The sequence below is a fragment of the Electrophorus electricus genome, chromosome 23 (genome assembly GCF_041902795.1).
Source record: "Electrophorus electricus isolate QZ-2024a chromosome 23, ASM4190279v1, whole genome shotgun sequence".
Taxonomy (NCBI): Eukaryota; Metazoa; Chordata; class Actinopteri; order Gymnotiformes; family Gymnotidae; genus Electrophorus; species Electrophorus electricus.
The window spans coordinates 67,316-94,337 of NC_137519.1; the positions used below are offsets into that span (position 1 = coordinate 67,316).

The window sequence follows — 27,022 nt, forward strand, 5'->3', positions numbered from 1 at the left end:
ATACATTTCTCATCCGGAGGGAAAACCATAGCCAAAAACAACAATTTCGAAAAAATAAAGGTCTTAACCTCCTGTATTCTAGTCTTATAGTTTGACACCCTCCATTTTCCCAATTCTAGTTTAATTTCACACTCGTTTTTCTCCCAATTCCATTCGCTACATCTACCATTTACTACCATCAAACCTAATATTTTAATTTCATTTTTTATTTCTACATCTATTGGTACAGGTTGCCCATCTCCTATCCATACCCCTTCACTTTTACTTTCATTTAATTTTGCTCCAGCCACAACTTCATACATTTCAAAGTGCCTTTTAACTATATGAAACTCATTTTGATTCTTGACATAAGCCGTCACATCATCTGCGTACGCAGATATTTTCCATCTTTCCATACCTAACATGTGAACACCTTGTAATTGCTGATCATTTTTAATTTTATATAATAGTGGGCTAATAGCGATGACATATAATGCAGCACTCAATGGGCATCCTTGTTTAACCCCTCTATGTATTTCAAAATCTTCAGTTAACACACCATTAACATTCATTTGTACTTTTGATTTACTATACAATAATTTAATCATATTTACAAACCTCTCTGGAAATCCATAATGTTCCAATGTACACCATAAGTAGTCTCTAGAAATATAATCAAAGGCCTTTTTCTGATCCAGTCCTATTATATAAAAATCCCTCTCAGACCCTTCAATAACCAAACTCCTTATTACTCCTAAACTATCCCACATGTATCTTACTCTTATCGCACATATCTGTTCCAACTCTATGATATCATTCAATATTTCTGACATCCTATTAACAATTATTTTTGCACAAATTTTGTACTCCAAGTTTAATAGGCTGACCTGTCTCCAATTATCCAACTTACAAGGATCTCCTTTTTTTATATATTAATGATATCACACTATGATAAAATGAATCATGCAATTGCCCCCCATCTAATGCTTCATTAAAAACATCAGCTAGAAGATCAGCAATTTCACTAACGCACACCTTATGAAATTCAGCAGGTAAACCATCGGCTCTAGGATTCTTGCGTGGGTTTCATTCCTCTATTGCTCTGATAACTTCTTTTTTCCTAATTAATTCTTCCAACTCCTGCAGCTCCTCCCCTTGAATTCTAAAATAATCACCTGGAATGTAAACCTAGCCGAGGTGCAATTTGTAAAAGGACATTTTTTTTCTCTCAGAGTTAGAAATCTGGAGAAATAAATATATTAATTTATTACCCCCCATCAGAGGACCTTTAGAGCTTTATTATTAAAAAAAGACAGACAGATGAACAGAAAAACGCAAAATGTATATAGAATATTTTTAAGTATTCGCCATCTGCACCATTACAGGAATGATGTGTGTGTGTGTGTGTGTGTGTGTGTGTGTGTGTGTGTGTGTGTGTGTGTGTGTGTGTGTGTATGTATGTATGTATGTATGTATGTATGTATATATATATATGGTTATGTGCGAGTACATGTATGTTGGATTGTATATGTACACGTATTAGAGTGTGATATTTATCGTTTATGGATTGGCTCTGTATGGATTTTATCAATGGTGTCCAGTCTAGATGATCGGTTCTGTTATTGATTAATAATTAATAGAATTATTCTATTGATACATAGTCTATCAATAGATTTTTCTATTGGGTGACACTAATATTATTTTTTGTTTTCCAGTTCATGAGTATGTTTTTTTTGTTTGTTGTTTTTTTGCAATAATATTTTTATTATATCAATATAATAATGTTATACATAGTATCCTGTCATATTGGTTGATGATATATCTCCTAGGAGAAATAAAGATGGTGTTGGATGGATATGGTTATTTAAAGCATGGGATATGTTGGTGATGATGACTTGCCAAAATTGCTTGATAGGTGTGCTCTGCCACGTGGTGTGAATGTAATCGTCAGCTGTGTTTTGAGTAAAATATGTACAGATTGCTGAGCTTGTGAAACCAATTTTAAACATCCAATGTGTAGTATAATGTACTCTGTATTATTTTGTACTGAATACATTGTGGGTTAGTGTTGCTGTCATGTGGTAATTATTATTACACATTTTAATCCAAACTGTGGCATCGGGGGCTAGTAATAAATCTTCCTCCCATTGTCTCGATGGGAGAGTAACTGTGAGATTTGATTTCACTATTATTTTGTATATCTTAGATAATAGGTTTTTTGAATTAAGAATGTTTGTTTATAAAATCTGATATGGATGTAGGTATCGGAATTGATTTTTGAACACATAGGTGATCTTAGCTGATGGTATTGTAGGAACTGGGGCTTTCTATACCATATTTTGGGGCTAGTTGTGGGCGTGACATGAAAGAAGTCTTATGATAAATATGTTTAAGGTGTGTAATGCCTTTTTCTATCCAAGAGGTAAAGTTTAATATTTTTGTTCATGGTAAAGTCTGGATTGTTCCAAATGGGAGAATGACTAGTTTGTGTGAGTGTGGAGTTTGATATCTTGTGGAATTTCCACCAGACTGTTCGTGTCATGGCCTCCTTCAAACTGTTGAAACATGGATATTTTTGAATATGAGTCTGGGCACATTTGAAACACCTGCCGCAAACATTACTGACATTATTTCTTGTTTATGTGGTTGGCTGTGTTTCTCTAGTCACAAGTACTTCTGAATGCTCCTCCAGAGCACCCAGAAACCCTCATAGTGGGTTTCTCAACTTGCTCAGACTCAAATCTGAATATCGGCATCTGAAACATCTTGGAGAGGAACAAAAAACACAACACATTTGATTAAATTGTTCTGGTCACCGGGACCGGAGCTCAACCCAGTGGAGCAGGTCTTGAGCTCAGCTTTGGTAAAGGCTACCAGTGCACTGAAGGGGTCCATGCTCTAAACTCTGGGGTCCCGTCGGACTGACGCGTTGGGAAAGCGGTTTCTCTGTATGCCCACTCATGATGAAAAGATTGTGAATCTTTTATGTGAATGTTTACGTAAATATGAGATTTTACACTCAGAATGTAAATAAAGGTAAGGAAATAAACACATTGTAGTTGATGGTGTTAACAATACCCAGCGTTAGCCTACTTGATCGAATAAACTAATATTATTAACCTATTAATAATACAAAAAAAAAATCTGTATTAACAATTTACTATTTGCCATACAGCTCTGCCTTGAGATCTGAAGTAAATGACTTTATGTAATATAGAATGTAATGTGAAAAAATAAATTCGGTAAATTCTGGCTTTAAAAAAGTTCTTTCAGTGTTACTACCACCTGTTGTAGATCGACAGTCACACACCCCCTCTGACAGCCGTGCTGGGCGGTTGAATGGGGTTTGTGTGTATAGGATATACTAATACTGGACGCTGCAAGCAAACGTGCGGCCACATGCTCTACGTCGGCACTGCAACGAGTTGGGGAGTATACGGCAGGAGGAGAGAGAAAGCTTCGACTAAGTGCATCCTCACCTGGGCACACTCCACATCATTTCCCCTTATGGAACATCCATACCTCCAGGGCACTACGCTCCATCACTCATGCCCAGCACAGCACATACTCACCTGGACACACTCCTCACCATGTCCCATGCTACATTCCGGAGCTCCAGACCTCCAGGAATGCAGCGCACCAGCCGACCCTTTAGGGACCACACTTAAGCCCCCCTCCTCGGGCTAAACCTCTTAGATTGGATCAAGGGCTAATTTTCAATGGATCGCAGCAACGTAGCTGCTCTGCCACTCACAAGAACCTGGCCCAGAATCAGGTCATTTAAGGTCAATTAGCACCAGGTTCTCCACAAACATGCTTTGCAGCTGAATCCCTGGTCCGTTCACACGTGTCTTTGCTCACTGGGGTCCGGGAGGATTCTGATTTGGAGGCGTTCAGTCATAATCCCACACGCACCAAATGTCTGAACCTGCGGTTCCTCTCATACTGAGCAGGATTACTGTTGCAACATCACATCATCAGTAGGGTAAAACTAACCTGTCTCATGACGGTCTAAACCCACCTCACGTTCCCTGTTAGTGAGTGAACAACCCAACGCTTGGTGAATTCTGCTTCGCAATCATGGGAAGAGCCGACATCGAAGGATCAAAAAGCGACGTCGCTATGAACGCTTGGCCGCCACAAGTCAGTTATCCCTGTGGTAACTTTTCTGACACTTCCTGCTTAAAACCCAAAAAGCCAGAAGCCCCATTTTCACGGTCTGTATACCTACTGAAAATGAAAATTAAACGAGCTTTTGCTGTTCTGCTCCATGGGAGGTTTCTGTCCTGCCCAAGCTCACATTAGGACACTTGCATTACGCTTTGACAGGTGTAAACCCCCCCCCCCCCAGTCAATGAAAACATTTTTAATATCTGTGGGAAAAGAGGGAGAAATGTATCCAACAACTTTCTTTTTTAATGTGCAACACAGTCAAAATTGTGAACTCATCTACATGCAAAAACCACAAAAAGCCTTTACAAACTGGAAACTCTTACTGCATAATTAAAACATTATACAACTTAAGAAAAAACATAACATAAAACATCGGTAAACATGAGAATTCAAACAACAAAATGAACCAAGCTTATTCAAACTGAGAAGTAACAGCAGTAACTCTAGGCATGACCCATGGCCTTGCGGTGTGGTGGGCCTCCTCCTCCATGTTGTTGTTGTTGGGGCAGGGGAGAACTTCGGCAGCACCGCAGAACGGTTCGGATAACCCTGGTACCAGCACGCTGTAGTTGACACAGAGTAAGCCATTGGTGTTGGTATGATAGCGCACGTTGTAGAGTGGCACGCCGAACCCATACATTTGACACAGGAAGTGCACAGCATTGCACGTCCGCGAGAAGTGCTGTGGGCGGGGGTCGTGGGAGGCCGCCCCCACTGACTGGAAGCGCGTGGGTGTGAGAAGAGCCTGGCGGACAGGTGTAGGACCCGGAGAGGCGAAGGCGCCCACTTCTTCACGCTCGTCATGTCTGCGCTTGGAGCTGCCAGAGAACCAGTGGGCAGTGATGAAGATTACTCATATAAACCTTACTCATATAAACACCACCTGGATTGGCTTTGACATATTCAGGTGGATTTGGGCATGTCATCCAAAGCACACAGAAGCAATAATCTGTTAATACACCATAATTCTATAATCCCAACCCATCAATAAGAACCCTTAACGGCAATTGAATAGAGAAGGCAGCATACCGTACTGAGTCTGCATTGTCTAGGGTGTTGGAAATTCAGGTTACTGGCCATCATAAATACATTCCAGGTTTACAGTTAATGAGAGGGAGTTTGGTACTCCATCACTACACCTACAAGACAGTCTATAAGGAGGCCACACTCTAAGTGATGTGAAGGCGTTTACTCCAGACCTTTTTGTGTATTAAATGGGTTTGTTCTAGACCTTTGCTAGCTCTCTAGTGCAGGATCTAATAACGTAATGACAAACAGCTGGCTGAGAAACAAGCAGCCATGGGGCCAGTTACTCATGGTCCCGTTAAATAAGAGGATTCAGAACAAACTGAGCAGTTATTATTGTATAGTTCATCCATTATTGATGTTAATTTCTCAAATTAAAGATGTGGTTTTGCAGCTTAATCTCAATGGAATTTTTTAAATTTAAAATGCTCTGAGTTAGACTACAGAGTCAGTACAGCATATGTGTGTGTGTGTACACATGTGCATGTGTGTGTGTGTGTGTGCGCGCGCGAGTGTGTGCGTGTGAGCACGAGTGTGTGTGCGTGTTTGTGCGTGCGTGCGTGCGTGCGTGTCTAATTGCGCACAAACGTTTCTTGTGCAATGTGAAAAAACAAAGAGCTAGATAGAAAAAGAGAGGGAGATTGATCAAACAAGGAGGGAGGACCTAGCTAAGCTAGGACTGAGGGGAATGACTTCAGGGCAGAGGTGGGTAGATGAATGGCTAAGATGATGGACTGTTGGATGGACTGATGGTGTTCAGTGTAGACCCAAAACAGGGCCTTAAAATCCAGCCTTAGGGGAAACCCACTTAAAGACAGACAGGTGAAGGTTGTAGGTCACATACCTACAATGGGCTTCCCTCACTGTCTATCCATCGGTACGTTACCGATACATACCTGTAGATGGATAAACAGATACATACATAACAATACATACCTATAGAGAGATAGATACATACAAACATACATGCACACAGAAAGACATAAAGAAGAATTTTAGGTCTACCTTTGATATCGAAGAAATCAAGAGTTGTCCTAACTATCACACACACAGGCACTAGGTTAGCTAGCTAACTATTCGACGAAACTGAGTACACAAACGCTATGGTAAAAACCTGTGTAAAAAGACCAAAACCTGAAGTAAATTGTTAACTGGAGATGGTAAATGTCATTAATGCATTATGAGCAAAAGATAAACTCGTATGTCAAATGCACCACGAAAGAGCTTAAACGTACCGCTTGTCTAAACAGACTTTTGGGGGATATGAATAAGCATAAAACAGGCAAGTAAGACACATGAAAATGACCATTGCCGGATTGAAGGAAAACTGATATTCAAGTAAATTATATTCAAAGGTATTTCAACTCGGACATCACCCCCGTGTGGTGATCTGTGTTAACTCTGAGTGAGCATGTTAATAGAGTTATGGTCAGTGCACAATATTTTCTTTTTTAACCTATCTTCCCTCCTTTTTTAAGCAAAGTAAAAGCCAATGTGTGGTGTGTGTGTGTGTGTGTGTGTGTGTGTGTGTGTGTGTGTGTGTGTGTAGGCTCATAAAAAGAATAACTGGAGTAAAATATACTGGATGTGGAAGCATGTTCTGGTTCTCCGGCAGCACTAATTGCCAGGAAAGCCCTGCATGCCGCCAAGTCCAGGTCTCTACACCTCTGCACTGTTTCACTCACACATCAGCATGTGGGATGAGCAGGACTAAGACCTTTGAGGGATTTAACCTTTAAGAGATAATCTGTTCAGAACATCCTAAAAAATTTTAGGAAAGTTCTTAAGGGCTATGGTAGTGTTATTCAAATGAGTTCATGAAAGTTTGTAAGGGTTACATTAGGGTTGATCGAAAGAGATCATTCCAAATGACCTCTATAAGGCTTCATATAATAAGCGCTTTTAGCCTCACAGATGTACTATATCTGTATCCTTTAACAGCAGGCTAAGCTTCACACCACGTCTCTTCTGCCCTCAGGCGGTTGGCAGATGAGATGCCTAAACTGCAGGACTACCTGGAGAAAGAGGACATTGAAAAGAAGCTTCTGAGCCAAACCAATGAGGAGCTGCTCTGTAAGTAAAATATAAATATCTGTAAATATCTGTATAATATGTAAATAAAAGGAAGATGTGGTTGCATAGTGTAGTCATTTGATTATAAATAATCTCATAATAATCTTATCTACAAATTCTGCAGGAGTACCTGGAGAAAGAGGACATCAAAAAGAAGCTTCTGAGCTGAACCAATGAGGAGCTGCTCTGTAAATAAAATATCTGTATTATATGTAAATAAAAGGAAGATGTGGTTGTATAATGTAGTCGTTTGATTATAAATAATCTCATAATAATCTTATCCACAAATTCTTACACATTTACATAGTAACATTCACTCATATACTCAAATTCCATATCATACATAGAAAACGTCCACCTCATCTATTTCAGTTTTTTCCTGATCAATAATACAAAAAGAAAAAAGAAAAAAAGTGAACAGCACCCTCTAGCGATGAACCTCAATTATTTCAAGCGAACTAAAACATGGCTAGGTTAAATCGGCGTTATCTTACAGCTAGAACAAAAAAAAATGCTCAGATTAACTTGTGTCTCATGGCACGCAGCTGAGTTTCAAATTAAACACAATTAAATCAAATTAAATTGACCCAGCTGCAACAAGCTCAGCAGCCACATTTAATTTCACTGATTGGTCAGTTAGCCAGGCTATACAAAACAGGCTATTGTTAGAAATTCTGCACATGTGATTCGCTTAGCTTCACATCTCACGCTGCTTATAATTATAAGATAACGTATCCACGTTCGTAATAACGTGGTGAAATCTGCCAAAAATGCTGAGACTGAGCATAATAAATAATAAGACAATCTGAGCACTTAGTGAACATATTTCTAAATGAGAAGAAAAAGTTCCTCCAAACAATATAAAGCACACAATTCTATATGGGAAAAGTTACATTTGTCATTAAGAGAAGCACTACTTATTACACAAATGTCAATAACTGTCGTAATATTAATAGTTCAACAGTCTTCCTCTGTCTATTATACGCACTGTACACATGTTAAATATCTGCCTTGAAGTTACAATGAAATGACTTCCGGGCGCACAGAAAATTGTTATATACACACAGACATCCCCATACCAACATAAGCATAGTGCAACTCTATGTTTACGCACCAGGGATTGAGTGGGCAAGTGCGTGTATATGCAAGTTTAAATTATTATACACAAATGTAAGTAGTAGGCTATTTATGTGAAAATGTTTCATATGTATGTACAAGTCGTGTTTCCCTGATTTCTCCCTAAATGGCCCCTCATAGTTCAGCAGTAATGAGGCTAGTTAGATTTTGCTCAGAATGAAGTACACTTTGGGATGTTATATGTATCACAGTCTCCGGTGAGCCGTACATGGTTAATCAATCCAGGTTGAGGTAGAGTCACTACATTAATGACACGTCTGTTTGCATTGCCAGTTGTTGCTATGGCAGCAATGAAATTAGGAAATTCAAAGAAAAACAACTCATCTACACTCTTGGAACTTTAGAACCCCATATGTCCTGTGGTCTGATGTCACATGTGAGGGGAATCCCATGAACGCCTTTACAAATCAGTCTGTGGAAAGTCACTGAAGAGGACAGAGGAAAAATGAGGCGTTTCTGGAGATGGTGTACTGGACGCATCGAGGACGAATATACAGACACAAAGGATGTGGAGGGTAAATGTAAATATAATGCCACTCACACCTGCGATTGCTGGTGCTGCCACTCATAACTGCGGTTAAAATTCCTTTTTTGTCTTTAGCGCTGCATTGTCGCCTCTATCTCCCAATAATTCATAATCCAGGCTTTAGAAATCTATTTTTTAACAGTTAACAATTTACTTAAGGTTTTGGTCTTTTTACCACAGGTTTTTACCATTGCGTTTGTATACTCAGTTTCGTCGAATAGTTAGCTAGCTAGCTAACCTAGCTGATTTAGCTAACCTAGCTAGTCAAAGCAAAAGATCCGTAACAGTCCTGTGAGTAGCCTATTTTAATCACGCTAAAACGACACAGTGGTGTATATGACGTCACTGTGTGTGTGTGTGTGTGTGTGTGTGTGTGTGTGAGACAGAATAGAACAAGTTATTTTATAAAGGTCCGACTGCACGCGGTGTTGACATTACGGTCAGAGCGCAAACCGACACTGCAAAATAACGATTGCGTGCCTTTTCCTCATATTGGATAGTTAGGACAATTCTTGATTTCTTCGATATCAAAGGTAGACCTAAAATTCTTCTTTGTCTTCCTACGTGTATCTAATTACTTTTGTATGTTTGTATGTATCTATCTATGTATGTATGCATCTGTGTATCTGTAATTATGTATCTGTGTGTGTATGTATGTATGTATGTATGTATGTATCTATCTATCTATCTATCTGTAACTATGTATCTATTTATGTACGTATCTATCTGTATCTATGTATGTATGTATCTATCTGTGTATCTATGTATCTGTATCTGTGTATGTATGTAAGTATCTGTACTGTATCTGTGTATGTATCTATCTATCTATCTATCTATCTATCTATCTATCTATCTATCTATCTATCTATCTATCTATCTATCTGCGTATGTATGTACGTACGTATCTGTATGTATGTATGTATCTATGTACGTATGTAACTATGTATCTGTGTATGTATGTATGTATCTATCTAACTATGTATTTGTATGTATGTATGTATGTATGTATGTATCTAACTATGTATTTGTATGTATGTATGTATGTATCCATCTGTAACTATGTATCTATGTATGCTTGTTTGTATTTATGTATGTATCTATCTATCTATGTACGTATGTATGTTTGTATCTATGTATCTGTAACTATGTATCTGTATCTATCTATCTATCTGTAAATATGTATCTGTGTATGATTGTATGTATGTATCCATCTGTAACTATGTATCTGTATGTATGTATATATGTATGTATGTATCTATGTACGTATGTATGTTTGGATGTATCTATGTATGTATGTATGTATGTATCTGTATGTAAGTGTCTATCTATCTATCTGTGTATGTACGTATGTATGTATGCATCTATCTGTATCTATGTGTCTGTATGTATGTATGTATCTATCGCTCTATCTATCTATATCGGTAGGAATGTAACTATATCTATCTGCAGGTATGTATTGGTAGGTAAGCATCTGTCCATCTGTAGGTATGTATTGGTAGGTATCTATCTCTCTCACTGTAAGTATCTATCTATACATATGTATCAGTAGGTATATATGTATCTATCTGTAGGTATGTATTGGTAGGTATGTATCTGTCTATCCATCTACAGGTATGTATCAGTAAGTATGGATCTAGCTATTTGTCTGCAGGTATGTATCTATAGGTATGTATCTATCCATCTGCAGGTATGCATTGGTAAGTATGTATATGTTTTTATCTATCAGCATGTATGTATCGGTAGGTATGTATCTATCTATCTCTCTATTGATATGTATAGTTATGTATGTATCTGCCTATCCATCTATAGGTATGTATTGGTAAGTATGTATATATGTAATCTATCTGTAAGTATGTATCGGTAGGTATGTATCTATCTATCTCTCTATAGGTATGTGTTGTTTTGTATGTATCTGTCTATCCATCTGCAGGTATGTATTGATAAGTATGTAGCTATGTATTTATGTATCTGCAGGTATGTATCGATAGGTATCTCTAGATAGGTCTATCTCTCTTTAGGTATGTATAGTTGTTTATGTATCTGTCTATCCATCTATAGGTACGTATCGGTAGGTATGTATCTATCTACCTCTCTATTGATACATACATAACCATACATATCTGTCTATCCATCTATAGGTATGTATCGGTAAGTATGTATCTATGTATTTATCTATCTGCACGTATGTATCGGTAGGTGTGTATCTATCTATCTCTCTATAGGTATGTATTGTTATGTATGTATCTGTCTATCCTTCTGCAGGTATGTATTGGTAAGTAGGTGTCTATGTATTTTTCTATCTGCAGGTATGTATCAGTAGGTATGTATCTATCTATCTCTCTTTAGGTATGTATAGTTGTTTATGTATCTGTCTATCCATCTATAGGTACGTATCGGTAGGTATGTATCTATCTATCTCTATCTATCTATCTATCTATCTATCTATCTATCTATCTATCTATCTATCTATCTATCTATAGGTATATATAGTTATGTATATATCTGTCTGTCCATCTGCAGGTATGTATCTATGTATTTATATATCTGCATGTATGTATCGGTAGGTATGTATCTATCTATCTGTCTGTCGGTATGTATAGTTGTTTATGGATCTGTCTATCCATCTATGGGTATGTAACTGTAGGTATTTATCTATCTCTCTCTCTATACAGGTATGTATAGTTATGTATATATCTCTGTCCATCTGCAGGTATGTATCGGTAAGTGTATATCTATGTATTTATCTATCTGCAGGTATGTATCGATAGGTATGTATCTGTCTGTCTCTCTTTAGGTATGTATAGTTGTTTATGTATTTGTCTATCCATCTATAGGTACGTATCGGTAGGTATGTATCTATCTATCTGTCTATAGGTATGTATAGTTCTGTCTATATCTGTCTGTCCATCTGCAGGTATGTATCGGTAAGTGTATATATTTATCTGTCTGCAGTTATGTATCGCTAGGTATGTATCTATGTATTTATCTATCTGCATGTAGGTATCGGTAGGTATGTATCTATATATCTCTCTGTAGGTATGTATAGTTATGTATGTATCCGCAGGTACGTATCGGTAGGTATGTATCTATCTATCTGTCTATAGTTATGTATTGTTATGTATGTATCTGTCTATCCACCTACAGGTATGTATCGGTAAGTATGTATCTATGTATTTATCTATCTGCACGTATGTATCGGTAGGTATGTATCTATCTATCTCTCTATTGATATGTAAAGTTATGTATGTACCTGTGTATCCACCTACAGGTATGTATCGGTAAGTATCTATCTATGTATTTATCTATCTGCACGTATGTATCAGTAGGTATGTATCTATCTATCTGTCTATAGGTATGTATAGTTATGTATGTATCTGTCTTTCCATCTGCAGGTATGTATCGGTAAGTGTATATCTATGTGTTTATCTGTCTGCAGGTATGTATCGCTAGGTATGTATCTATCTATCTCTCTATAGGTATGTATTGTTATGTAGGTATCTGTCTATCCATCTGCAGGTATGTATTGGTAAGTAGGTGTCTATGTATTTTTCTATCTGCAGGTATGTATCGATAGGTATGTATATGTCGCTCTCTCTTTAGGTATGTATAGTTGTTTATGTATCTGTCTATACATCTATAGGTACATATCTGTAGGTATTTATCTCTCTCTCTCTCTCTCTCTCTCTCTCTCTATAGGTATGTATAGTTATGTATGAATCTGTCTGTCCATCTGCAGGCATGTATCAGTAAGTATGTATCTATGTATTTATCTATCTGCAGGTATGTATCGGTAAGTATGTATCTCTATCTCTCTTTAGGTATGTATAGTTGTTTATGTATCTGTCTTTCCATCTATGGGTATGTAATTGTAGGTATTTATCTATCTCTCTCTCTCTACAGGTATGTATAGTTATGTATGATTCTGTCTGTCCATCTGCACGCATGTATCGCTACGTATGTATCTATTTCTCTATCTGCATGTATGTATCGGTAGGTATGTATCTGTCTATCTCTCTATAGGTATGTATTGTTATGTATGTATCGGTAGATATGTATCTATCTATCTGTCTATAGGTATGTATAGTTATGTATATATCTGTCTGTCCATCTGCACGTATGTATCGGTAAGTGTATATCTATATATCTATCTGCAGGTATGTATCGATAGGTATGTATCTGTCTGTCTCTTTAGGTATGTATAGTTGTTTATGTATCTGTCTGTCCATCTATACGTACGTACGTATCTGTAGGTATTTATCTATCTCTCTCTCTATAGGTATGTATAGTTATGTATGAATCTGTCTGTCCATCTGCAGGCATGTATCAGTAAGTATGTATCTATGTATTTATCTATCTGCAGGTATGTATCGGTAGGTATGTATCTGTCTATCTCTCTATAGGTATGTATTGTTATGTATGTATCCGCAGGTACGTATCGGTAGGTATATATCTATCTATCTGTCTGTAGGTATGTATAGTTTTGTATGTATCTGTCTATCCACCTACAGGTATGTATCGGTAAGTATGTATCTATGTATTTATCTAAAGGTATGTATTGTAATGCATGTATCTGTCTATCCATCTACAGGTATGTATCGGTAAGTATGTATCTATGTATTATCTGTCTGCATGTATGTATCTGTAGGTATTTATCTATCTCTCTCTCTCTATAGGTATGTATAGCTATGTATGAATCTGTCTATCCATCTGCAGGTCTGTATTGGTAAGTATGTATCTATGTATTTATCTATCTTCATGTATGTATCGGTAAGTATGTATCTATCTATCTCTCTTTAGGTATGTATAGTTATTTATGTATCTGTATAGACAAATAGATAGATACATACCTACCGATACGTACCTATAGATAGATATCTATAGGTACGTATCGGTAGGTATGTATCTATCTATTTGTCTATAGGTATGTATAGTTATGTATGTATTTGTCTATCCATCTACAGGTATGTATCAGAAAGTATGTATCTATGTATTTATCTATCTGCACGTATGTATTGGTAGGTATGTACCTATCTATCTCTCTCTATAGTTATGTATTGTTATGTATGTATATGTCTATCCATCTGCAGGTATGTATCTATGTTTTTATCTATCTGCAGGTATGTATTGATAGGTATGTATCTATCTATCGCTCTTTAGGTATGTATAGTTGTTTATGTATCTGTCTATCCATCTATAGGTACGTATCGGTAGGTATGTGTCTATCTATCTATCTATAGGTATGTATATTTATGTATGTATCTGTCCATCCATCTGCAGGTATTTATCGGTAGGTTTGTGTCTATCTGTCTCTCTGTAGGTATATATATTTATGTATCTATCCATAGTCCATGCCACAGGGATCTAGAGCCACTCTGCTGGAACTGTGACTCTAGTTTCCTCCCATAGCGCTGATTCAGCTCTCTCACCGCCCTGTGCTTTCCGTATGCCACAGACTTGTACTTGTTCATGTTCCTGATGAGCCCCACGTTGTAGGCAGTAGTGTGAGAGTTCAGAGGCTTGCAGATGGTTTTTTTCTCACCCTGGTTGGGAAATGTCTTTATGGTGGCTCTTGGAATCATTTCGTCCACCAGTTTTCCAATAAACCCTCCTACTGCCTCCGTAAACTCGGTTAGGCACCATCAGCAGGTTTAGGGACCATCAGTAGGGTTAGGGACCCTCAACAGGGTTAGACACCATCAGTAGTGGGGTTTCTGTCCACAAAGTTTTTGCAGAATTGGAAAAAGCCCAAACACCCAAATATCACAAAAAGATTTTTACGCTAGGATGAGATGGAAAAGTCAGAATATTGCTAAAGTCAAAATGTGAAAAAGAGTTATGGAAAAAGGTTTTTTGAATAAACAATGATGTATCAAGCCAAAAAACAGCCATTTTGCTTGTTGAAATGCCAGCCCAAATCACGGTAGCCTATGTCATTTATACAGGGAGTGGGAGGTAAATCAGGAGTATGTAAAAATGATAGCTGAGTTGTAGAAGTATATTCATTTTTATCCCAGAGATGTTCTCAGTGAGCTCCACCTATATAAATCATCTCAATTTTTTGCAGCAAGGTGTGAAAATTGTCCATTGCCATCACTGATAAAGAAGAAAGAATCAAACCCCGGGTATTTAAATGAATCATTAACAGGAAATAAGGAGGGTAGTTGAATTGAACTGGCCATGTTGTTCAAAGATGTAAGAGCTGACCAGTTGGAAAAGTTGGACCAGTTAATCTCGTATCCTGAAAAGGACCTAAATGTGTCAAACAACTGCAGAAGGTGCACACTAACTCTCTAACTCTCCCCCTCTGTGATTTCTAGGTGTTTGCCATCAGCATGTACCTGAATGTCAACCTCAAAATTAAATTTATTTATTAATACAAATTTTTATTACTACTTCTTTTCCCACCAATTGCTTTACATCAGACACTGGACAAGTAATTTAAACCAATCATGATTAGACATTGAGGAGCTTAATTCAAGAAGTAGGCATCAATAGCATTCCATTCATAAACAAAATTATTAAAAAATTGAAATGTTATGAATACAATACAATAAGTACTACCTTGAATACTTGGTAGATTTCAAACAAAATTCTTAATTGCATCTATTCTCCCTATGATCAAACTTTATGGAACAATCCCATGTTTTTAATCAATAACAAACCCTTTGTATTTTGCACATGGAGGCAGAGAGGTATAATCAGCCGGGCACAGTTATTCTCTGGTATTTTCTTTGACGTCAGAAAAATACAACATACCAGATAACTGTCACTTTCAATTTGTACAAAGATGTTTTAAAGAAAACAGTCAATATCAGACACTTTTGTAACCATACTCCCCCTAGCCATATATATAACTACACTAAATTAAACCTCAGAAAATGTTAACACAAATACATAAACTCATAGCATCAAATAAATACAATATCTCACTCCTAGTTGAAAAATTGACCTCAGATATAAAAGAGGTGCTATCTCATCAGCTCTGACCCTACTGATGGTCCCTAACCCTGCTGTTACAGGCTTTGCTGAGCCTGCCCACCATTTAGTAGCGTTCCTGCTTGTTTTTAATTTTATTTTATTTTCATTTATTTTCTTTTGCTTCTATTTGAAGCTGCTTTGTTTTCTTTGTGTGTTTCATTAATAAATCGTCACTTAATGAGTACTGTTAATCGCGCCTTGTTCCTGATGATGTCACATTCAGCTTTTGTCCTTTCAGCGTCACTCTAGCATCTCCCACCATTCAGTGCAACCTGTTCCACATTCCAGGTCCATCAGCTCTGTGAATTTGCACCCATGTTTTGCCCCACAATCCCTTTACAACATCTTACTGCTGTTTGCACATTATACTGAGTCTACTGGATAAAGGCTGATATTAGTAAAAAATATTGTGATATTGTCGTTCCTAAATCCCCAGTCAGCTAGTTGTAAAACTGAACCTTCAAATATAAAATCCTGTAGAGGTCTGCATACAAACAATGACGTATGTGACATCACTAATGAAAATTGAAAAATAAAATCAATGTCCCCCTAAAGTGCAGCCAAAGAATACTGGCCAGGGCATTAAAAAAATAAAATAAATAAAATGACATTTTTAGACTACTTTCAAGTTATTCTAACAAAATAGGGCTACTTCACATTAATTATGTAGTAAATGGTGACTTGTCATTTCTATCGTAACACTACACCTGCTGACCTGCTGGTTGGTTGAATGCAAGGAGAGTGACTGAACACACACACACAAGCAGAAGAACCAGGAGGTGTAGGATGGAGAGACACATGGAGGATGTTGTAAGGAAAAATAGGACCCAAAGATGTAGTTTTTAAAGTTTATCACTCTTTTACCATCATCATATACAAACTTAGAAGACAGATACTGCTCATTTTGGAGAACAGATTAAGTGACTATTTTTGCAGTGTAGACGTCACAACGTGTGGTTCTAGTACTACCACTGTGAACTACTCTGACAGCTAATTACTAAATGTGTCTAGAAATGCACATTTCACACCAAAAAACTCTTAATAACTTTGTTTATGTCTAAATCATTGAATGATAAAGAAAATTAGTCAAATCCATGAAGTTCCCCTTTAACTTTAGGAGCATGCTCATAGCTAGCTATGAGGTCACTGAGGTCCACACCTTGGTCATTTTCAGAGCTAAAAATTAAATTTTACCGAGAAGAGTGCATTCTTAACTTGGTTTAGACCTGTTATTTAGTGCCAGCTATGTGTGCGAGAACACAGCAGCCCCTGATGGCATCAGCACCTCCACTGACAGAATTCTAATTGACAATACATTGACAGCAACACTGCAACAGGTGGCTTGTGTGAACTGGCAGACAGCGTAGCATTTAGTAAGACCAAGCAATGATTCATTAGACCATTATCTACAAGAAACATTCAGAACAGTACCCTGTGTAATATGGAACAGTAACAGTATAATATGTGTACTCTGGCTATGAAGACAAGCCTATTTTTTGCATATTAGTAGGTTAGCTAATGTTTCATAAATTGTTACTGATTAAAAAACAGCTTATAAAAGGAAAGGGTTAAGGTAGTAAAATGACAAGAAGGCTACAATATAATTGTTTTACAACAATGGCTAAGTAAGGCCTCGCTGTAAATGTCTCCTTTTACATCTGCCTCATCTAGGAAATGATGCAATTGTTCATGATAGTCACAGATACGTGACTCACATGGTAGAAATATTTACAAAGTGGAAGTGATATTAATTAAACACTGGAATAGTTTTCATAATGTTCATTTTTCTACTTTTTACAATAATGTTTGCATGGAACGTAGGTGTGAGCTAACAGTAGCTAGTTTACGGAGAAGATAGCTAGCTAGTTGGTATATAGCATTTTTTACAACAGCTATTGTCACAAATATAGTGTTATGATCACCTCAATAAATTGGCAATCAAAAATGATAAGATTACTTGGGGCACCTGTAAGGTGCGGCGGCCCGAGTGCCGTAGGGCGAGGGGCAGGATGCACAGACTCTACCGACTGGGACGAACATTTATTAACAAACGACACAATGGCACGCTTATCACAAACAAGGAACATGAAATGGTTAAAGTTAAACAAACACGATACACAAGAATACATCTAACAAACACATTACATTCAGACATTACGCCAACAATAACCAACATCCTGCACACTTTAACACGCGTTTATATACATTAAGGTGCAGGTGTATATACGAGGTGCAGGTGTGGTTACAGACAAGACAGTCCTCCCACTGCACATGGCGGGTCGAACCACGTGAATCGCGGGAGGCGAGCGTTCCGTGACAGAACCCCCTCCCAAGGGGCGCGGATCCCGACGCATCCGTCCAATGAACGTGAACCTCCAGGTACCGTGTACACGTACACACAAACACAGCATGGCAGTGCCCGGCGCCCAGGCGGGCCAGGTGCCGCCAGCAAGAGAGACCTCGCGGGGAGAGAGAGAAAGGCAGCTTCCCTGCCTCTCTCGGGGCAGTCCGGTACACTCCACCACACGTTGCGCCTGTAAACACAAAAGGCGCAAACAGAAACACACAATAGCACCAACACACAAACACAAGGCGCTGTGACGTGGCGCCCGCCGTCCCCGCAGGCTCCTTGACGTGTCCGAGGCCTCAGCGGACACGCGGGGGTGCACGTCCGCCCCGGTTCCAGACATCCCTAAACGGTCCTCCTCTTTCCCGCCGCTCTAAGAGCGTCCCAGAGGCGGGTTGCCTCTGAGGCTTTGGGCAGACCTTTCCAGTTTCGCTGGCGAGTCAGCTGAGGAGAAGGGTCTTGGGAGATCCCGCTGGCTCCACCCAACCGCCCTCTTTCTGGTGGTTGTGGTGCCCCTCGGTCCTCCCTGGCCCGGGCTCAACCGCCTGAGGCCCCCCCCAAGAAATTCCTGGGGCTGTTCCCCTCTACCTCCGGAGAAGACGCAGACAACGGTCCTCTCCCCAATATCCTGGGATCCAGGCAGAGGTGCAGAGGATGTTCATGCACCCCCCGCTAGGAATTACTTTTTTTGTCGAGGGAGAGTGCGTGCTGTAGCGGTTGGTTATTCTGTAACGTGTGCTGTAACATAGTCAATGTTCACTGTATTAGTGTTCACCGTATGTGTTTAATGTTAATCGTTTCTTGTTTGTATCAGTCGTGAGTGATTCTTGTGAGTGCCGTTAGTGTTTCATGTTAAATGTGAATAAATGTTCGTCCCAGTCGGAGGAGTCTGTGCGTCCTGCCGCTCCCCCTACGGCACTCGGGCCACCGCACGTTACCGCACCACTCTGATTAGCAGGGAAAATTAATGAATTAATTATTATTTAAGGACTATGTTAAATCAGTCTTGACTCATAAAGTCACAAGTTCAACAATGTGATTATTACTTCTGAAACCCTAACTAAATAAATAAATATGGCAGTGTCTTTACTTAAAATTCAAAAAAATCCATCAACCCATTGTATAGAGTACATTGTATTAACAGAAAACTTTTTATCCATCCAATTTGTGTTTGCAGATGTCAAAACAATATGGATCCATATTCACTGTGTATTTTGGTCCAAAGAAAGTAGTTGTCCTGACAGGATATCAAACTGTCAAACAAGCACTGGTGAATCATGCAGAAGAATTTGGAGACAAGAGACATCAGTCCCATATTCTATGACTTCAGCCAAGGATTCAGAAAACCTTATTCAGCCAATTTAGATGATGGAATGTGTGTGTGAGTTGATCATGGTACTATTTAAATTTTAATTAGGTAAATTATTTGTTTTTCATTCATTATTTATTTACTTTTTTGTTTTGATTTTTTTCAGAATAGATGGTGACTAGACTTCAGAAGAGTCCTAATAAGGAGCCTCCTGCTATTGAATATATTAGCCCAGGGTAATCTGTAGATAAACTACACCCTGTATGTTAATAGTGACTATGTGGAAATGTTCAAGTAGTGGTGTGCTGCCAAGAACTAATACTAAGGACTAACTGTTTCACATCCTGTTTAAGAGCCTTATAGGAGGGTAGAAACTGTTCATCAGCACAGAATGAGGTAGACTTCAGGAAACTAACTAGGAAGTAACAGAGACAATGACAGCAACAGCAACACCAAATCTAAACACAACTGGCAAACCAAAATAACCGACAAACTGGAAAGCAAAACAGGGCTTAAATAACCAAGACTGATGAAGATCCAGATAAACATTACCAGACACGGGTGAACATAATTACAGCTGGGGATACAGGCTCGGGGGTGGAACAGAACGAAACCAAAACAAGAGCTTGACAAAACCGAGCCAAGTATACCAGGGACAGAAACCAAACCAAGCACGTAAATATGTCGCCGTGGGAACTGCGATGCCTGTGACACACAGTGAGCAGGCTGTGTGCTGGGTGGCTACTGTCTAGCTGCATCATTTTCATTTTCCCCAAGCAGCAGGACTGATGGCTATCCTGTAAGGCTGGAGGTTTGTGGCCTATGATGGATTCTGCAGTCCTCACTACTCTCTGGAGGACCTTCAGTCACTTGCAGTGCAGCTGCAGTACCAGACAGTGATGCAACCTGTGGGTTTGCTCTCTGTTTTAGATCTATAAAAGGTGGTGAAAATGTCAGGCGGCAGGCCAAACCTCCTGAACCTTCACAGAAAGAAGAGGTGCTGTTGGGCTGATCTCACCAGTGTGTTGGTGTGGTTGAACCAGGTGAGGTCATCTGTGAGGTGTATACCGAAAAACTCAACCGACTCTTTCCCCTTGGGATACGTTGATGTATAGGCGAGAGTGACCACCCAAATGCAGCTTCCTGTAGTCCACAATCATCTCCTTCATTTTACTGACATTGAGCTGGAGGATGTTGTCGTAGCAACACTTTGATAGAGCACTAACCTTGTCTCTGTAGGTTGACTTGTCTCCCCTTGTGATGAGGCCTAGGATGGTTGTGCTATCAGCAAACTTGAAGATGATGTTAGATGTGTGTTTGGCTACACAGTCATGTGTAAATGGGGAGTACAGGAGGGGGCTGAGCACACAACCCTGTGGAGCCCCTGTGCTCAGAGTCAGTGTTGAAGAGAAGCTGTTTTCTACTTTCCCCACCTTGGGTCTGCATATCAGGTAGTCCAGTATCCAATTGTGGACCAGGTACCTTGCGTGGGTTAACTGCCTTAAAGGATCTGACCTCCTCAGACACAAAGCTCTCCTGATCTACTGGGAGTTTTGCAGCAAGGGGGATGTTTTCCTCAAACCGAGCATAATGAACATTTAGCTTCTCTGCAAGTGAGGAGGTCAACCCCCCTATCACAGTACCAACTTCCTTTGTAGTCAGTGATCATGCAAAGTCTATTCCACATATGTCTGAGAATTCATTGATGTTAGTGCCAGCTGTGTCACAAAATATCCACCAGTCTGTGGTTTCAAAGCAGTCCTGAAGTGTGAAGGTGGCCTCTGCACTCCATTGATAGACTGATCAGAAAACCTTTTTTCCTGTTTGAGTTTTGTCTGTATGCAGGCAGGATAAAGATGGAGGTGTGATCAGATTTTCCAAAAGAAGGGCAGGGGAGGTGTTTATATCCTGAAGGAGAAGTCACCCAGAGTGACACCAACAAGGGAAACATTAATAAAACAAGATTCATGGTGAAAGAGCATGACTAAAGTGTAAGAGAAGAATTAGGAGAAAAGGGGAAACCGTTGTGAAACAGCCAGAGGGAAGCCAGGCCAGCAATGTTCTTCATAAAAGGCCATTTTCTGAAGACAATTATTATTTTATGTTATTTTCCTTATTAATCATGGTTATAATTTGGTTTTGCACTGGAATAGATCATAAGCAGTTTCCCAATGTGTGTTTCATCATGAATACCTGTTTTATATAAATATTGTAAAAACATGCAGTTGTCTCACAGTTAAGATGAAAAACCATTCTGCATTTTGTGTTTACATTTACATTTATGGCATTTCGCTGACATTTAGCTGTTTAACAACAAAGGTTTAATGATTTCTGTTTATGATCAAGGAATTCTGTTTTCTAATGGTGAGAACTGGAAAGAGATGAGGCGCTTTGCCCTTAGCACCCTGCAGGACTTTGGGCAGGGCAAGAGAGGGAGTGAAGAGAGAATCATAGAAGAGATGTGGAATTTGAGGGAAGTGGTGGAGAACTTTAAGGGTAAGAGACATAAGTATATATTTTCTATTTTACTCTTACCAGAAGTAACTATTTTTTGTAGTTGAGCCAAAAATGTAATTATCCAAATTATCCATAATGTAATTATCCATTTATCCAAAATGTAATATATGGGAACATTTAACATCCTGTTATTGGTTATTGTATAAATGCCTCAAATATCACCTCAGCCATTGTATATGGAAGCAGGTTTGAATACAGTGATCCTCGGTTCCAAAACATGGTAAACCGAAGCAATGAGAATATCAGGATCACTGGTTCAGCTTCTATACAGGTACCCTGCTATGTTTTTGAATAAGCAAGAGACACAAAGATAGGATGATGTATGGATAAATGTAGGAGGCACATAACAAAATGTTAATCTGTGTGTTTGTAGCTTTACAATATGTTCCCCTGGCTTCGGCTCTGGCTAAAGGACTGGAAAATTATCATGGCAAACTGTGAAAAAACTCTGAAGGATATAATGCAGCTTGTGCACAGCCTCCAGGAGACCCTGAACCCTCAGGAGTGCAGAGGCTTTATTGACTGTTTTCTAGCATGCAAACAAAACGTGGTATGTCCTTCTTGTGCTGTATACAGAAATGCTTAATGTGTCAAGTTTTATCTTGTACATAGTGCATATACAACCACTCATATTTTGGAGTATCCATATGACCTCTGTAGTGGTATGAACTCCTAATTTATAATTCTGCACTCATCAAATTTGTTATAGTTATAGTAAATTAATGGGGCACCATCGCATATGGAAATATTTTAATCAGTCTCAACTGGAAGTCGCAAGTTGTCTAACTCGTGATCATCCACCACAGGTTAGAAATGCCACCAGTGAAGCCACAAACTTGACAGCTAATGGAACGTTGAACTAATCAGCAATCGCATAGTGTATAATACATTGAAGAATAGAGGGAATAAAGAGAGAAACCAGATAAAACAAATGAGAATATTTGTTTAGAAAACAAAAGTAATCTACAGGACTAACTAGAAGACGACTCAATCTGACCTTTAATCAATAGGCAACTTAAGTTAATTTATATAGCACTTTTCATATACTGTGGCAATTCAAAGTGCTTCAGTAGCACTATCTGGCTGCCAAATGGTGAAACAGAAAACTCTCGTTTGCATCTCAGTGGGAGATTTTGAGTTTGATCAACAATCGATAGGATGTTTAGCAACTAATCACCAATTCTAAAGGAATTAATGTATTGATTCATATAGGTAATATCATTTTTAAAAACAGACAGGATAAATGAGAATAAAGGTCATACAGGGATCCCTAATAACTGACAGCATTACCTAGAGAACTACTAGATGTGAAGTTTAATTGCTAGTACTACAGTAAGTGGAAGCAGTAGTGGAAAGACTAACAAAATTAACATGTTTTGCTTAATTGACTATACTTGCACAAGGAGCTCTATGAGTGTGGGAAGCCTGATTGTCACACTGTGTAAAGGAATTCCCTGTTCGCTATGTCACAAGAATGACAACATCAAAGTTGGCTTTCAAAAGGCCGTTATCACTTCTTATTATGGGGCATTTGGACAGTTCCAGCAGCCTGGAACATTGTCCATGTGTGCGTGATGCTCTGTGTGGGACAAAAACAAGCACACAAAAATCACACAATTCACAATACAGATAGGGGCAATATTCATGGGAGACAGGAATGTCTTTCCCTTGCTCCAAAGCAAGTTCAGTCATGAACTGTCAAACACCTGTTTCAAGCTTGGTATACACCTCTTTAACTGGTGTTTAAACATTGATAATAGCAGTATTTATACACATTGCGTTTACAATTGGCAGAGTGTCCTTGATTGACTCTCTTAATTCAGTGGAAAGTTAAATGTAACACTGTTCAGATTGCAGAAAATAAAATTAAAAATAACACAAATGTACGATGAATGTGAAGACCCACTGTGCTGCAAATGAAACGTGATGCAAAATCAAAAAACGCATGCAACTTCAGAAACCCTGCAAATAACAGCTACAACACGACGGACATGTTTCTGAGGACACGGAGAGGGAATGGACTCCTATGAGACCAGTGGTGACCGAGTAGCTAATGAAAAATATTTATATTTGTGATTACCATGGTTATATCGTTTGTTATGGATTATGTTGATACAGAATGAACAACTGATCTATTCATGCTCAGCAGTTTTGCATATTTAATTCTGCTAGGTTGTAATGCAGCTTTAAAGAACGCTGATGAAAAAAAAAATCCCATTTAACGCGACTATGTTTCTGGCTTAATACGTAGTTAGTTAGCTAGCTAGCTAGCTACCTTCAGAGTGTGTTACTAATTTACAGGATACACTATGTTTTTGTTCAGGTTTGATAGTTTAACTGGTCTGCTACAGTGACCATCTTGTCAATTGTCTTATTCTTACTAGTTAATCTCAAGTGTGTTGTTTTTACATACATACAAAATATGGTTTGAAATCAATAACGCTCTAAAAGTAGGTATATGGACAGAAACCTAGTTGTATTCGACAGAATCTCTTTAGGCTGAACTGGAGTTTAAAATAGTAACACACTCTGAATGCATCTAGCTAGTTATTAACTGGCAGGATCAGGTTTATATTTCTGTTAGTTGGGATTTTGTTTTATCAGTGTTCTTTAAGGCTGCATTCTTTACAACCAAACATGTGCAAGAATGCAAAGCACAAATAGGCCAATTGTTCATTCTGTACCACCAGTGACAAAACTTTGGAAATCACAAATATAAATTACTTTTCACTGGCTGTTTGGTTGAATAACCCCTTTTTGTGTCCCCCTGAAACAACACTTTCATTGTGTTGTGACTGGATTTGTAGCATTTCTGAAGTTGCATGTGTTTTTTGAATTTGCACTGCATTTCTGAAATGTAGCATATGTTGTCATTTTGAATAAAATGTTTTTGGAATTTGTATAACATTCATGAATTTGCATTGCATTTCTGAAATGTAGCACATGTGTTTTGATGAATGTGTTTAATGTAGTTGCAGCATGTTGGGTCTTCCTGGCCACCATACAAATGAACATGGATGAAACAATGGCTTAAGTTGGCAAGCATAAATGGAACCTTATGATTTTAAGCTTCTTTATAGGTTTTAGCACAGCAAAACTGGTTCCTTAAAAATATAAATAAAATGGGACTTCTTAAGAAAACCTTTTCATGCTTGTTGAATTGGTTCACTGTTAGGCCAGCTGATTAGGCTTGGTATGGAAAAAGCCAGTGGTTTGATGGTTTTCAAACATCTCTCTATATGATCCCTGGTATTACTCAGTTGTACTCTGATGGAAGAAAGTGGTCTCTTATGTTGGCTGACTAATTGATCCCTTCTGATTATTGGTTAGGAGGCTGGAAAAAAGAACTCATTGTTCCATGCACAGAATCTCCTTCAAACTGTTTCCAACCTGTTTGCTGCTGGTACTGAGACAACCAGCACAACGCTCCACTGGGGCATTCTGCTTAATGGCCAAGTACCCCCACATACAAGGTAAGAATTCCAACTGCAATGTGAATATCCAGTGTCCAAGACATTTCTCCAATGAGGAAGACAAAGAGGTGCTTGATGGTGTTTGAGGGTTTACCATGGTTGCTTCTTGTATTTGTTTATATTGTAATATTGAAAGAGTTGATTGCTTTTGTCTTCTTAAAAACACGAGACAATATCTTCTGTTGTGCTCCAGATCAGGTACAACAGGAGATTGACAGGGTGGTTGGAGGCCGCCAGCCAGTGCTGGATGACCACAAGAACCTGCCTTACACAGATGCAGTCATCCATGAGACACAGAGACTGGCAGACATAGTACCCATGAGTCTCCCTCACACCACTACCTGTGATATTAACTTCCAAGGCTTCTTCATCAAGAAGGTCAGGCTGTTAGATTAACTGAGAAGAGTCTAAAAGCAATACAACAAAAGCATGCATAGGATAAAATTATTAAATGTACGTAGGAGACTGAGAGCTGAAACTGGCTGGTTTATAAATATAACAAAGACATGACAAAATGGCTGCGTAAATTTAAATTTTGCACTGTTGTCATACCAGAGAAAGCTGTCACTAGCTTCCTGCTTAAGCTAAAACTGTGATTCTTTCCAGGGAACCTGTGTATTTGCTCTTTTGACATCCGTGTTGAAGGATGAGAATGAGTGGGAGAGCCCTTACACTTTTAATCCAGGACACTTCCTCGATGAGTAGGGACACTTCATTAAGAGAGATGCCTTCATGCCCTTCTGTGGAGGTGCACTGAAATCATTTTCTGTCATTGATCTGGTGCTCCAGATTTCATGTTGTACTTTAAATGTCTGTCTGTGTGTCTGTTAAGGGCGTAGGGTGTGTCTGGGAGAGAGTCTGGCCAGGATGGAGCTGTTCCTCTTCTTCGCCACTCTTCTGCAGCACTTTCGTTTCACCTGGCGTGTCTGAGGAACAGTTGGACCTCATGCCAGCTGTGGGCTTCACGTTGACCCCTCTCCCCATAAGCTCAGCGCAGTAAACTACTTGGCATAATCCATTCACTTTTAACATGTAAGGGTAGTATTTACATTCAAGGTTGGAATAATATTGGCAAAATACTATTTAAAAATTCACAGGCACTGGTGCAACCTGGATTTCAAAGTTCATCACACGTGACCAACACATTCACATGTAACTCACTTATCTGCCCCAACACTTGGCACCTAAAATTAAACCCTCATCATTCATATTGCTGAGTAACATTCAGTTTTATAATAAATGTATGATTTCTTATATGTGAATGAACCTTAATAATTTACAGTAAATATTAACAGTGCTTTTAGTTTTTCATGCCAAGTCAAGTTCATAGTCATCCCTCAGTATAATTCGTATATACATTATTACAAATGTTTCATCTGACAGTAGTGTGACACATATGAACAACATGGGAAGTCTGCCTCTGTTTTGCCATAATCTTCAAATAAAGTCTAATATTTCTACTGCACAAGGTATGATGCATTTCA

The 27,022-nt window shown here is 38.7% G+C and overlaps 1 pseudogene; it reads left to right on the top strand.

Moving 5' to 3' along the window:
• The first annotated feature begins 18,253 nt into the window (after positions 1-18,253).
• LOC145653271 (cytochrome P450 2K1-like) lies at positions 18,254-26,702 on the top strand (annotated as a pseudogene).
• Positions 26,703-27,022: the final 320 nt, after the last annotated feature.